The sequence below is a fragment of the Lotus japonicus genome, chromosome 2 (genome assembly GCF_012489685.1).
Source record: "Lotus japonicus ecotype B-129 chromosome 2, LjGifu_v1.2".
Classification (NCBI taxonomy): Eukaryota; Viridiplantae; Streptophyta; class Magnoliopsida; order Fabales; family Fabaceae; genus Lotus; species Lotus japonicus.
This window is the reverse complement of record NC_080042.1, coordinates 94,875,866-94,891,415: the sequence shown is the minus strand read 5'-3', so window position 1 is coordinate 94,891,415 and position 15,550 is coordinate 94,875,866.

Below are 15,550 nucleotides of genomic sequence, written 5' to 3'. Positions count from 1 at the left end.
CAAACAACTTATCAATAAAACTGTTATTATCAACTCTTCTACTGATTTCAGCAGACAACTCGAGCCCAAATGTCATTGATCTATGAGCATTGTCGACCACATTGTTGTTATCCACAAACTGATCAACCAAATTTAACTGAACTGAAAACTTACTCTCACTCTGGTTAAGTTGCGAGAAAGGTGGCAAGCGAGCGGTGACGAGAACAGCATGATGGTCACCACGATAGTCAAAGGAAGTGGAGTCAAAGAGAGTGACAGCAGTGTTGTTACAAGAGATGTTGTACTTGTTCTGGTTTGCAACAATGAAAGTGATGTTCAATTTGTCATTGAGGTTGGGACCAATGACATCGTTGAGTGAGGTGATAGAGGCTGAGTCAAATCGGACATCGAGACTGGGGGTGTGGATCTCATCATTGTAAAAGAATGTGCAAACTAATATGGCAAAGAGAATGAAGGCGATAAAGACGGCGATAGCAAAGAGTCCCAAAACGAATTGCAGGACGTCATACAAGAGAGACCAAAAGCAACCACTGAAATTGCGGCTGTCTTCTGACATCATACGGTGGTGTGACAGCAGCCGGTTGGTGAAGGATGATTAGTTTTATTTTGTCTAATAAGGAGTTGTTACTAACACATTCTTTTATACACATTCCATCAATCACAATTTTACAACTTTGTGTTGCTAAGATTTTTCTTATCATCTAGTTTTCAATTTAAATTCACAATCGAATCAAGATAAAATGTATTTTGAATTGGATTATTTTTTATATTAAATATTATTTTTCTGTTTTATTTCATCATCTACTTAACTTAAATTTAAATTCACTATCCAATCTAGAGGAAAATTATTTTTATCTACTAAAAGAGCGGAAATTTATTTTGATTTAATATTTTAATCTGAAGAATTAGAAATCAATCACTCACTATATCAATATGGGACACCTTGTTCAAAAAAATATATATATATGGGACACCTTATCATCAATTCTAACTAACTCATATCATCACTTTCGATTTTAAAAGAACATATGTCAGAATTTCAATTCTTATCAAATCAAGTCTTAAATGAAAGAAAGATTACTAAAAAATTATCCCTTATTTTAATCTCCAATATGTTAGGGATAGAATCAACAATAACTAAAAACTTATCCCTTATTTTAATCTCCAATATGTTAGGGATAGAATCAACAATAATTAATCTTTTGTAAAAATATTGGAAGGGAGGAAAGAGATATAAAAAAAAATATAAGATGTGATATGATATAATACAAAAGAAAGAGATATATTAAAATAAAATTAAGTGAAAATGAAGTGAAAAAAATTTATAGTGTGAATAAACCAAGGTTGGCTTAAAACCAGGGTCGACCCAACACTAAATGAGACCTAAAACCAATTTTAAAGTGATGTCTTTTTTTGGAGTCTTTTTTACTTAGTATCAATGCTTAGTTTTTTTGGACTTTTTTACTTAGTAAAAAAATATTTTTGATGTCTTTTTTCTTGAGTAAATTTTTTTTTGGAAGGTCTAAAGCTCTTACTTGGGTGGCTTTACCCTTGGACCGACCCTGCTTAAGTTTTCTCAATAAATAGAACAACTCAGACATTAAATTTAAAGTGCACCAAATGTGCTTAAATCACAATACAACTCAAACATCACATTTATGTTCAAAAGAAAAAAACATCAAATTTTCTCAAATATCAAATGTTTTTTTTTACATCAAAAATATAAATTGCATTCTCCAGGGATTGCACTCTGAACTTCCCTCACCCAACCCATGTGTCATTTAACTCTTATCACTCAAGCTATCATTCAGGAACCTCAAACATCAAATGTGCTTGAATTATAATATAACGCAAACATTAAATTTGTTCAAATATCAAATGACAAACAATGTTCAATATATATTGTCTATAACTCTACATAATGACATGACGCTAAGCTATTTCCTTGTGATTGCACATTAAAATCATGAAGACGCTTCAAATATGGCAATTTCCAAAATTTGAATTGTGTAGAACAATTCACATACCATTGCAAAGCAACACGGGGCATTGGACGTCGACCATTCTTTAAAATGACATATATATGAAAAAGAAAACTATTATTGAACTTTACTTCAAAGTGAAATAATGGAAACAACATATTTGAAAGTTCAAAGTGAAAGTGAGGATGCCAATGGTGGATGATGGGCATGGTTGGTGCGCTGAGGCCCTAAACAGAACCTTTGGTGCCACACTAGATTTGGTCACTGTCCATATAAAGGCATAATGTGGTATCCAACATCACTGTATTTTCAGTTATTGTTTCTTGTGTTTCAGCAATGGAGTTGATTTACATGTTCATGTATTTTTTTATTGGCAAATGTTAGTTGTTACTTGTTCGTATTATTAGTAAATTAGTCATCGTCATCGAACTCTTCACCCTTCATCTCATCAAACTCTTATATCCTAGCTCTTACCAATCGACCTATTTTTCAGGGACAATAAATGCTAATTATAATACAGTACATGCTAAGAAGACTTCAGTTCTAAAATGACTCCAATGGAATTTATAGAACATGCTGAGAACAAGGATCATTCAGTTGAGAACCATTATCATTGAATGTGTAAAGGAATCAACTTATATAATGAGTCAAACAAGTTCCATAAGCAAAAGTAGCATTATAGGGCTTGAACACAAATCTGTGAGGTCTACAGTAAAACTGCACGTCCTTGTAATGAGTTCCATTGGCTATTCGGGCAAACAACTTATCAATAAAACTGTTACAATCAATTCCTCTACAAAGTTCAACAAACAAGTCGAGCCCAAGTTCCATTGATCTATGAGCACAAACTGATCAATCAAATTCAATTGAAGTGGAAACTTACTCTCGCTCTTGTTAAGTTGCAATAACCAATAAAGGTGGCAAGCGAGTGGTCACCACGATAGTGAAAGAGAGTGGCAGCAATGTTGTCATCATCATGATAAACAAGCTGTGTATTATCCTAAAATCAAACTTACCTTAAGCAGTTGTCTTAAGAGGTAAAAAAGAAAGAAAGAAAAAGTAATTTATCTAACAAACAATTCCTAGAAGCACTAAGTGCATTACCGTTTCTCTGCTTATGCCAACTCTTGAGTTATAGTTGGTAAAAACCAGACAAACAAGTTCCAGAAGCAGAAGTAGCATTATTGCTCTCGAACACAAAGCTCATATGAGTGCAGTAAAATTGCATGGAGTCCGTGTAATAACCAGTTTTGAATTGAGTAAAAAGCATGAGTCCAAACTGGATTGATCCCAAAGCCCTTGCTGCGACAATATGATCACCCACAAACTGATCGACCGCATTGATTTGCACCCGAAGAGTGTTCTCGCTCTGGTTCAGTTGTAGGAAAGGTGGAAATTGCGTGACGGCGAACAAGCCAGAGCAGAACTGAGGACACAGTTTGATCGAGCGTTGTTCACCACAATCACCATCGATATCAAGACTAGCAAAGATGATCTCATAGGAGATGTTGGTATTGTTGTTAGGATTTGTGAGGGTGAAAGCAAGGTCAAATTTGGCGGTGAGGTTGGGGCCAATGGCTCGGTCGAGTGAGGTGAAGGAGGCTGAGTCGAATCGGAAATCGGGGGTACTATAGTAGCTTTGAGGGGGAGGGTTCTTTATTTTGGAAAGAAAGTAGAAACAAGTGACCAAGATGATGATGAAGAGGATGCGGCAAAACCAGTAACAAAATGATGACTTTCTATGTTGTCGCGGAGGCGGAGGAGCAACTCCGTTCGGATACACTGTGGCTGTGTTAGCCATTGCGGCGGAGTGTAGTGTTGTGAGAGTGCACGAGGTTGAGGTTGAGGTTGAGGTTGTTGTGATACCTTCTATTTATGAGCGATTCTATCGTTGAAGTTGTTATCATGTGGAAGGTTCTAACTTTGAAATACTTAATATATTTATATATGTTATCAGTAGAATTTGTTTGATTTTGTATTCTATCATCTAATTAGTTTAGTTTTCAATTACATTCCACATCAATTTCAAAAAAATAATTACATTTCACATTCGAATCTTTTTCAAAAATTATTTATCTTAGATATTTTCGTCTACATTATACGTTTTTTCATCTTAACTAATGCCAAGTGCTATATTATTTACTAATATGTCATTTGCAAATATATTAATTGCTTACCTAATTTTCTCCTTGGATTTTTTTAATTTAAAGTTATTTTTAAAAGAAGGAAAGGAAATAACTATTTGAACTAGTCTTTTTTTTTAATGGAAAAAGAAGACAAAATAAACAAAACTACATAATTAACATATCCCTAGCTAGAAGGGCCTTTATTTTTGGAGAGGATCATCCAAGATTGTGGAATTCAGACCCTCTCCTGCTGCAGCACCATCCAGTAAGTATAAAATGAGAGAGAACATACATGTAATTATCACTTGGTTTTTTCTTAAATTAATTATAACCATTGGATTGTAAAATTAGTTGCTCAAAATGTGATGGAGGGGCCAAATTCAAGATTGTGAGGGTGCACTGAAGCTCTGCAGAATAGCATGTGGAATTTTTTAATTTAAAGTTATTTTCAAAAGAAGGAAAGGAAATAACTATTATTTGAACTACTCCTTTTTACCAGGTTGAATAGCATGTGAAGAACAGAAAACAAGTCTACAACACAAGATAGATTTATTAAACTTTACTAAATTGTCATCATCATCATGATAAACAAGCGTATATACCCTGTCAATTAATTTTTCTACCTTAATTAGTCTTAAGCCATAAGCAAGTCTCAAATAGCAATTAATTCATCTAACAAACAGTTCTTAGAAGCACTAAGTGCATTACCAGGCATTGAATTGCAGAGAAGCAAGCAGGTACCCGAAGTAAGGATTTGGGGTGGTAGACGAGGGGTATTAAAGCAATCATATCATGTTAAATCCCCCCAATGTGCATGATCAATTGTCCCTTGCATGCTCATTTGTAATGTTTGAATCAAAATGTAAGCCTAAGTTAGGATCACATGCATACAAATAATTAATGGATGTTTGGGGTGGTAGACGAGGGGTATTAACGCAAGCATGTCATGTTAAATCCCCCCAATGTACATGCTCATTTGTAATGTTTGAATCAAAATGTAAGCCTCAGGGCCGACCCAAGGGTAAAGTCATTCAAGCAACCGCTTTAGGCCTCCAATTTTTTTTTCCCACTAAGTAAAAAATGCCTATAAAAAAGGCTTCAATTTTTTTTTAGCTAAGTCAAAAAGGTCTCACTTTAAACTTTGCTTTATGCCTCATTTAGAGTTGGGCCGACCCTGGTATGCCTAAGTTAGGATCACATGCATACGAATAATTAATGGACGCTTTTATTCTTGTTCCTTAGTTACTACTCCTAAAGTGTGTGCTTCTGTTTTGCAAGTGGGAGCAAAAGAGGAGACCAAACCCCTAAAGTGTGTGTTTCTGTTTTGCAAATGCCAACCATTGCATGCAGAGTGATTTTTTTCTTTTCATTTCTGTTGGAATCAAGTGTTGGAGTCAAGTCCGACATCGGAGAAGTCAAGGTGAGAGAGAGAGTTTACAAGAGATATGACCCTTAAACCTAACGCCTTAAGGTTTTGGGTTGAGATGTGGTGTCCAAAATCTCCTTGGTGTTTCCCCTCGACCTTGCCCCACGGGTCCTCGCCGTGACTCTCCCCAATAAGTGGTATCAGAGCCAATGGTTTGTGGGACCATGATAACAACTCCTTGTGTCGAAAGTCTTCCTAGCAGTGTGGCTGGGCGGCGAGTTCCGTTGAGCAGCGAACGACGGTACAAGGTGGATAGCTTCCGCAGACGGGAGGACCATGGGTCATGTGGTTGAGGGACTCACACTTGAGGGGGAGATTGTTGGAATCAAGTGTTGGAGTCAAGTCCCACATCGGAGAAGTCAAGGTGAGAGGGAGAGTTTACAAGAGATGTGACCCATAAACCTAACGCCTTAAGGTTTTGGGTTGAGATGTAGTGTCCAAGATCTCCTTGGTGTTTCCCCTCGACCTTGCCCCACGGGTCCTCACTGTAACTCTCCCCAACAATTTCTATGCTTATACCAACACGAAGTCAAATGGGGGGAGGTTGAGTTTCATAGATCAATGTGGACCAACACAAAGTTTTTTTTTTTTTTTTTTTTTGGGGCTTTGACCAACACAAAGTTAAATAGAAATATTTGAACACACGTGAAGTAATCTACTTAACATCCAAAATGAAGAGATGGAACAAACAAACAACTTCCATGAGCTAAAGTAGTATTGTTAGACTTGAACGTGAAGCCCAAACTTTTGCAGTAAAAATACATGTTGCAGTACCCACCATGAATCACGTGGTATTTAGCAGTGCATTTTAGACCAAATTCTAGTGTTCCTCGAGCTCGGTCGGCGACAATGTTGTTACCTACAAACTGATCAACCAAATCTACTACTTCTTATTCGTGAGTTCAATTTTTACTATTCCTACAAGACCTCCAATCGTGTTGCGCCACCTGTCCTGCTCTTTCAACGTTTTTTTCTTTCTTTCAAGTGGAGCCCTGGCGAACAAGTCGTTTCAATTCTCCAGCATTCTTTCTCCCCAAGTCGGCAAATCCCCATCTCCAATCAACCCAGCTGGCTTAACGTGTCTCAGACCCCTTTCTACCCACTCCGCTGAATCATTCATCACTATCAGGTTTGTTGGTTTCTCTTCCATAACTTCCTTTTTCTCCACTTCAATCTGAAACCCTAACTGTGATTCAGTGTTTTCGTTCATCTTTCCACCTACTTCTCACCAACCCATCAACTTCGTCTTTTCCGATTTATCTGATGGGCCTTTACTTTCGACCGCCGGTTGAAGCTTTCTTCAAGATTTGTTTACCGCCATGTATGCTCGAACCATTAACGTCGTTACACCTGAAACGATTAACTGTTCGTTCGTCATCTTTCTCCTACAAAACTGGGAACGTAAGTTTGAATGCATCAGCAAGGTTTAATCTCTCACACCAAATGGTCAGTGTCAATCCAAAGTTACTTTAATTATCTCCCCTCTGTTGTATATATTTTGTACTACTCAATCCTTTCATCTGTATTGTATAGTCTGTAGATATAATTTTTTTGAAAATCATGTCATTTTTTTATTTAAATCGTACTATGTGTGGTTGTGTCACTGTAGTTTCAAATCTTGGCTATAAATACCCGATGTTCTGAACTCCCACTCAACTCATTTCTATTTCTCAATTTCTTCTCTTCGAAATTCCCCTGCTCTCACTTATTTCACTGATCTGTTTCATTTGTCTTTTTGTATATCTGCACACATGAATTCCATTTGAAGGTTTATAATGAGTTGTAGACATGCCAATGTACTGTATGGCGTGTGTGTCTAATTGGTTGTTTTTTCTTTGTTTTGCAGTGGCCACTCCTAAACATATTAGTGAACTGAAGCATATGGAAGGCATGACAACTGACGAATTCAAAAGCCACTTGCAAGTGAGTGTGTTTGCATTTCATTAGGTTCCTAACAAGCCTGGAAGGATTTCAACTTTTTAGATGAGTTTGAACTACCATTTTCTTTGATTCTCAATAGCTAACATTGATTTTTCAATATTGTTTTCTCATTAATTTGACTTTGTGATACAAGTCATGACCATTAGAGTGTAATAGGCCTTTAGAACGGATCAATGCCGACAACTAAAACGAATATGTTAATAGTTTCAATCTGCAATTGCAAGGTTAAATTATGCATATTAGTTCTGATGAGCCAGAAATAAGGGAGATTTGTCACTGGTTGATAAATCAAAACTTCAAGAAGGTTATGGATGACTCACTCAATCCAATTTTGATACAAAGATAGTGTACAAGTAAGACAGCTTCTTAATGTAATGCGTGAAGTCTTTATTGTGGCTGTATGAATTTTGGGGACCATTGAATTTTGGGATTTATTTCCCTGGTGGATTAGTTTTGGGAGAAGGTTGCAATTAATCAAAAGGGGGCCTTTGCTGTCGTTTTTTTCCAGCAGTTTGGTGGATCTTTTGTGTATTGTTATAATGCCTTTTTGGTTTGTGTTTTGGGTATTTTGGTTCTTCTAGGTTCTTTGTACTAGCTGGTTTTTTATTGAGGGGTGTTTGTTTCTAGAATCTTTGTACTGGTAGGTTTTTATTGAGGGGTGTTGGTCTAGCTTATCTTTGGTTTGGGTTTCTACACCATACTCCCTTGAGAGAGTCTGTTCTCAAGTTCCTTCATCTTAATTCAATGAATTTTGCTTTCAAAAAAAATAGTTCCAATTTGAATATGTTAGTAGTTCAAAGTTAAGGATATCAATAAAATACTTTTCTTATGCCTAAGATATAACAAAAAATAAGAGGCTTAATTAAGTAATCTTAACGAGAATATGTTTTCCTTCATGAATTTGTTGTAAGAAGAGATAGATTTATTGTCATGGTTGAGATTAAACCTGTGCTTTCTTCATAAAATTCACTAGCTATGTTCTTCCAGTAAAATATCAGCTCATTCTCAAGCATCTATTTATTTGAGTTCAAAAATTACCATACAGGTTATTTGTATTGAAAGGAATCCCTGTAATATTTGTAGTAGATTTGGTTAGATCGGTCTCTTCCTTCGTTAGTTAGTTTCGCTGGTTTTTATTCCTTTCTAATATAATATTTATAAATTTTTGTTGTGAGGGAATCGTGTTATTGGTGCTGTTTGGTTTGTTAATATGTTGGTCATATTTTCATTTATGCCAATGCTTACACAAGTGAATCTGTGCAGAAAGCTGGACAAAAAGTTTGTGTACTTTGGTTTTCATCAAGTGAGTAGATATGGTATGAGCAAGACATTGACATGTTGCAGCAGATTTAAGGTTCTTCCATGCACAAAAGTTATGACAAGGTTTAATAGTCTCATAGCTTAATGTAAATTCTAATGTGATATTTTTCTCAGTGACAAATAAAATGATCACCCTTCTGTATTAAGTTAAAGTTAGCTTGACTATTAGCCTCCATAATAAGTTTTGAGTTACCACTTACGACAAAGCCAAGCAAGCTGAAAACCACAGAGACAGTGTCATGGTTCATTTTGAAAAGAATCGATCACCTTTTGGTAGATAATTTCAATTTAGATCATCCTCAGAGGAAACACATAACCATGTTATTTTAAAACAAATTAGGTTCACCAGTAAAATCACTATTTCTATTCGGATTTGAATCCTTTCATTTTCTTTTGGAACATGGCTCAAGTATACTCAGAGTTAGAATCAACTTATGAACATAAATAAACAGCTCCTATCCAAAAGAAATGAGGGTCGCCAAGTTTTATCAACTGACAACAATCGAAGCCTACATTTGTTGTCTGAATTTAGACAGTATATCACTGTTACTATAGCAATGTTTCCTCCATTTTTCTCTTGAATGCTTGGTATGCTCATTTTCGCCTAAAGCGAAAAAAATGTTTTCTTTAGTTCATTTTCTGATGAATTACCCATTTTACAACTTCTTTTTTTCTTCATCAGAAAACATAGGTGAAAAGAAAGCTAAGCAACAACAGCCAGTCTCTAAGTAACAGAGTCTTCAACTCAATGGGAGGGGTCTCTAAAACAGTAGCTCTCGGAACCTTGCAATCAATATGTGTCCCCTGTTTATGTAATCAACAACTACTTTATGGATTGTTTCTAATTTTCTATGAATTGTGTGTTAGTAATTTAAGATTTCTATCTGGTGTGTGTTAGTAACTTAGCAATTCAAGTCACAGTAGTACAGCTCGAACCATATGGTTAATTGTTCGACCTTTGTCATTAATTTGTTGCGGCGTCATTAATTTATTTTGTTGCTATGTTTGCAGATCAGAATTATGAGAGCAGGCTGAATTTTGCATTGAGCTTAGACAGATATGAAAATAGATGACCTTTCTGCGAAATGCTTTGCCATGGAAGGTGTTAAGGTAATTAATGGGTCGGAATGTAAAATTGATTGCATCTCATCCAAGGTATATCAGAGCATGGTATATCAAAGCATTTGTGTGCTGTGAGATTTTTCCCATTTCCCAATTACTCTTATCACCCGTGTACGTTCGTTGAAAGAGTATTTATCAGGTTCACACCATTTTGTTCTTGGGCATTATACTCTGTATTTGTTGCTGTTACACAGTATAAACGATCGTCGGGGAGATTAGATATGTGAATAACAATCAGGGATGATTTAGAGAAGTTGATAGCTTGGTATTGTTTAATTGCTGTCATAATTTATCTTGATAAAAAATTATTTATGAAATTTGAACTTAGTCCTCAGTAATATTATAAATTTGACACTTCCTTGCTGCTTTGATTTATAAGTTTTGCAACACACCTTTAAAACACAAATCATATCTGACATGCAATAAGCTAGGCTTAGATTTGGAATCTTCTCATGATTAAAACAAAAATCTCCTTTATACAGGACACTTAGCCAAGAATTACAGCAAATCACCATGAGATCGCATGAATAACCACTAGCAAATGAAAACCAACTCTCTCCCACTAAAATTTGAGGAAATGTACAAGTTCAAACATACAATCATTGTGCAGGACACCAACTTAGAATTATTGCATGAAAATTTATGTTTTATTTCTTTTTTTTATGTATATGTTTGAAGAAAACAAAAGTAATAATGCATCATAGAGAACAATAGACATAACTCATTTATGTGGTTAGTTAATAGCTGTAGATTGAGGAGGTGGTGTTAGGATAAGACAAAAAGATTGTCAATCCATACTCTTTCCAAGGGGTATTTTTCACATTGCTCCTCCCACTTGATGTTGAACTGTTTTTGTTGATTTACTGCAGAGATTTTGGCAGGTTGAAGGATTGAGAGATTTTATTTCTGTGCTTTATTTGCACTTCTGGTGTCTTTGGATAGAGCAAAATGCTTCGACATTTAAAAGGAATATGCTGACCTTAGACCTGTTATGGGACATCATAGTTTTGTTGGCTCTTTTTAGTGATTAAAATAAGGCATTTTTCAGGGTACCTTATCAGGATACATGTGGAGTGCATAGATTATGTACTAATGGGTTCATTTGCTTTTTGGTTAAGGAGGATATCTTATCTTTCTTTTCCTTTGTAATCCTATGGTCCTTCTGAATGAAAAAAGTCAAAAAAACTAATGCAGTTACAAGGGCACATACCTTCTTATCTTATCTTATGTACTAATGGATGTTCTATTCTTTAAACAATGATAAATCAAATGAAATTAAGTGTAATAGATTCGACATAGGATTTCTCAATATCACGTGACATAAGGGATTTGACTTCAGTTACCAGACCCAATTGCACATGGTAATTTGGGTGACTATAACGATGGTGAGTCTGATGTTCAAATTTCAAATGATTTGCTAATCTATCAATCTTCTAACCTTATTGCAGACATTGTGTAGTTAATGCACCCAACATTCTTCAAAATATCGGTTGTGTCAAATACTATTGTGGCAAAGCAATACTTGCTCCAACTTTGGATGTCGTTAATTCAATTAATCAATATGTTTTGTCATTATTTCTTGGAAATGAAAAAACTTATCCCTCTGATTAAGTATTGAAGGTCAATGAGGATGTTGGAATTAAAGTTGATTGGTTAACCACAAATTTTTTGAATGATATTAGATGTTTTGGTATTTTGATCACAAGTTGGTTCTTAAAAAATGTGCACCGGTTATGCTCATGCGCAATCTTGACATTTCTATTGAGACTTATGATTGACTACCTTGGTTCAAATGTAATTGGTGCTATTGTTCTTTCTAGCACACATATCGGAAAGATGGTATACATTTTTAGGATGAATTTGATGTCATCTGATCAAAGCACGCCAGTTAAGTTTCAAAGAAGACATTTTCTTTGATTTCATCTTTTGCGATGACTATAAACAAAAGTCAGGGGCAGTCATTATCTCATGTCGGTGTTTATCTACCAAAGCCAGTTTTTTTTCCATGAGCAATTATATGTTGCTATTTCTAGAGTTAAAAATAGATCTGGTCTAAGTATATTAGTATGTGATGAACACACTAGCTAACAATATGTTACTAAGAACATTGTCATCTGTAAGATCAAGATTTGGTCATGTGGTACAACTCTATGTTTTGATGATAACAAGTATTTATTTGTGGATGAACAACTATGATACTCTAATGTTTGTCTTGAGTGTTTTGACAAACAGGTTCTGATTCTGACACCAGAAGATATATTCGTCAGAAGTTCTGAAGATCAGAGGATCTGAAGATCAGAGGATCAGAAGATCTGAAGATCAGAGGATCTGAAGATCAGAAGATCTGAAGATCAGAGGATCTGAGGATCAGAGGATCAGAAGATCAGAGGACCAGAAGATCTGAGGATCAGAAGATCTGAAGACCAGAAGCTCTGAGGGACCAGAGGCTCTGAAGGTTCAGAAGTTCTGAAGGTCCAGAAGCAGAAGTTACAAAGGTCAGAGGATCCAAGCATCCCTCTGACTCTGATCACCAAGCTTCACAAGTTCCAACACGAAGCATAACTCTGATCAGAAGTCAATGGTTAAAGGCAAATGTCTCTATCGAGAAGTACAAGAGCGGTGTACTATTCTGAAAAGCCTACCTACCAAGGTTCAGCCACAGCAGGTTCTGGAAGTTCCAGAAATGCCCTCCAACGGTCATATTCTCTCAACAGAAATATCCTTTGCACCTTGGACTATAAAAGGCTGAAGAAAAGAAGAAAGCTAAGAAGTGAGAAAAACCAAGAGCTGCAATACAAGAAAAGATTCAAGCCTCTACTTTCTTCATCTGTTCTTATTTAGTTTACACTCAGCTTATTTAGAAGCAAACCTTTGTAAACACCAACCTCAAACAGTTGTTTGATTTTCCTTAAGGGACCGGGTAGGTCAGTATCCTTAAGAAGACTAAGAGAGTGAATCTTAGTGGTGATTCCTTTAGGAGATCAAGGTTGATCGGATCCTAGAGAAGACTAAGAGAGTGAATCTTAGTGTGAGCTAAGTCAGTGTATTGTTAGTCACTTGTAGGTTTCAAGTGCAGTTGTAACAATTATCTGATTAGTAGATTGCCTTCATTCTAAGAAGGAAGAAATCACCTTAACGGGTGGACTGGATTAGCTTGAGGGATTTATCAAGTGAACCAGGATAAAATACTTGTGTGCTTCTCTCTTCTCTCTATCTTTATCCGCTGCACCATCTATCTTAGAGAAACCGAAAAGATTTACTTTAAATCTTAAGGGGAAAGTTTTTATATTGAAAACGCTATTCAACCCCCCCTTCTAGTCGTTTTTCACACCTTCAATTGGTATCAGAGCGCAAGTTCTGATTACCACACTTAACAGTGTTCAGTAGATCCGGGCCAGTGTGAAAAACTCATGGATTCCACCACTACTACAAGCAAATATCAATACAGTGCAAGACCACCTATCTTTGATGGTCAGAGATTTGATTTCTGGAAAGACATAATTAAAAGCTTCTTTCTTGGCTTTGATCCTGATCTCTGGGACTTTGTTGTTGATGGCTACACCCCTCCTGTTGATGAACATGGTGTAAAGATCCCAAGGGAGAAGATGAGTGAAGATCAAAAGAAGAAGTTCAGAGATCATCACCGATCAAGAGCTATTCTGCAAAGTGCCATTTCATATGAAGAATATGAGAAAATTACTGATCGTGATTCCGCCAAGGGCATCTTTGAATCCTTGAAGATGTCTCATGAAGGAAACAAGAAAGTGAAAGAATCAAAGGCACTGTCTTTGATCCAGAAATATGAATCCTTCCAAATGGAACCTGACGAATCCATTGAAGAAATGTTCTCCAGATTTCAGTTGCTTGTTGCTGGAATAAAACCCCTCAACAACAGCTACACCACTGTGGATCATGTCATGAGGATCCTTAGAGGTCTTCCTGAAAGCTGGATGCCTTTGATAACTTCCTTGGAGCTCACAAGAGATGTTGAGCAGATGAGTTTGGAAGAACTCATAAGCATACTGAAGTGTCATGAACTAAAACGTGCTGAACATCAGGATCAGAAGAAGAAGTCTATAGCCTTGAAATCCAAATCTGAAAAGGCTAAGGCTCTCCAAGCAGAAGCAGAAGAATCTGAAGAAGCCTCTGAAGATTCTGATGAAGATGAGCTGACTCTGATATCCAGAAAGCTCAACTGCATCTGGAAGCACAGGCAGAGCAAATTCAAAGGCTCATCAAAGGACAAAAAGTCAAAGAAGCATTTCAAGACCAAGAAGAGTCTGATGGTGACTTTTGATGAATCAGAGTCAGAGGATGTTGACTCTGATGGTGAAGTTCAAGGATTCATGGCTATTGTCAAAGACAAAGGAGCAGAGTCAAAGGATGCTGTTGACTCTGACTCAGCATCAGAAGGAGATCCTACCTCAGACGATGAAAATGAGGTATTCGCTTCTTTCTCTACCTCTTAACTGAAACATGCATTGTCTGATATCATGGATAAGTATAACTCCTTATTGTCTAAGCATAAGAAGCTGAAAAAGGACTTATCTGCTGTTTCCAAGACTCCTTCCGAACATGAGAAAATTAATTCTGATTTGAAAAATGATAATCATGCCTTGATCAATTCTAACTCTGTGTTTAAGAACCAGATTGCTAAGTTAGAAGAAATTGTTGCCTGTGATGCCTCTGATTGTAGAAATGAATCTAAGTATGAAAAATCTTTTCAAAGATTCCTGGCTAAAAGCGTAGACAGAAGCTTAATGGCTTCAATGATCCATGGCGTAAGCAGAAATGGAATATATGACATTGGTCATTCTAAACCTTCTGAAGTTGCTCCATCATCTCTTAAGAAAGGAACTTTCTCAATGTCAAAATATCATGCTCAAATTCCTTTACATTATCCTGTTGAAAGACCCAAAGTTGTCAGAACTTCTGGGCTAACTAACAAGAAAGGACCCAGAAAGTGGGTACCTAGGGATAAGATTATATATGTTGCAGATATCTTCAATAGGTCCATCGAAACTCCAACCATGGAACCTGGACAGTGGATGCAGGCAACACATGACGGGAGAAAGGCATATGTCCCAAGATCCAAAACTTGAACCTGAAGGTGAAGTTGATCTTGGAGGCATCAGTAGAGTAAGATTTGGTCAAGTCAAAGCTAGCTGAAAAAGCTTGTAGAGATGAGCATGACTGTTTCAGAAAGAAACAAAGACTTAGAACTTGACGAACCAGAAGTAACAACATCAGAAGATGCTACTACAACTTCTGACTTGCGTCATCAGAAGAAGAGTAGGTTCATAGCTTCTCATTCTGAAGCATCTGAAGATGGAATTTTTTCCAGAATGGAGATGTCACCAGAACCTCTGGACTTTGACACTTCTGCTCTCATAAGAAGATATACTAATCAGCAGCCAAGTATCCCTTGGTATTCCTTCTGAGGGGGAGTATTTCGTCTTTTGCTCTTACTATTTTTTCCCACCTTCATTCTTTTTGCTTATGACAAAAAGGGGGAGAACTTATAGTATCTTGACAACTCCTATATTATTTAGCTCAGAATCTAGATATTACTAACATTGATATTAAGTATTAGATTCAGGGGGAGCTTAGCTCAGAATCAAGCACGAGTCTTG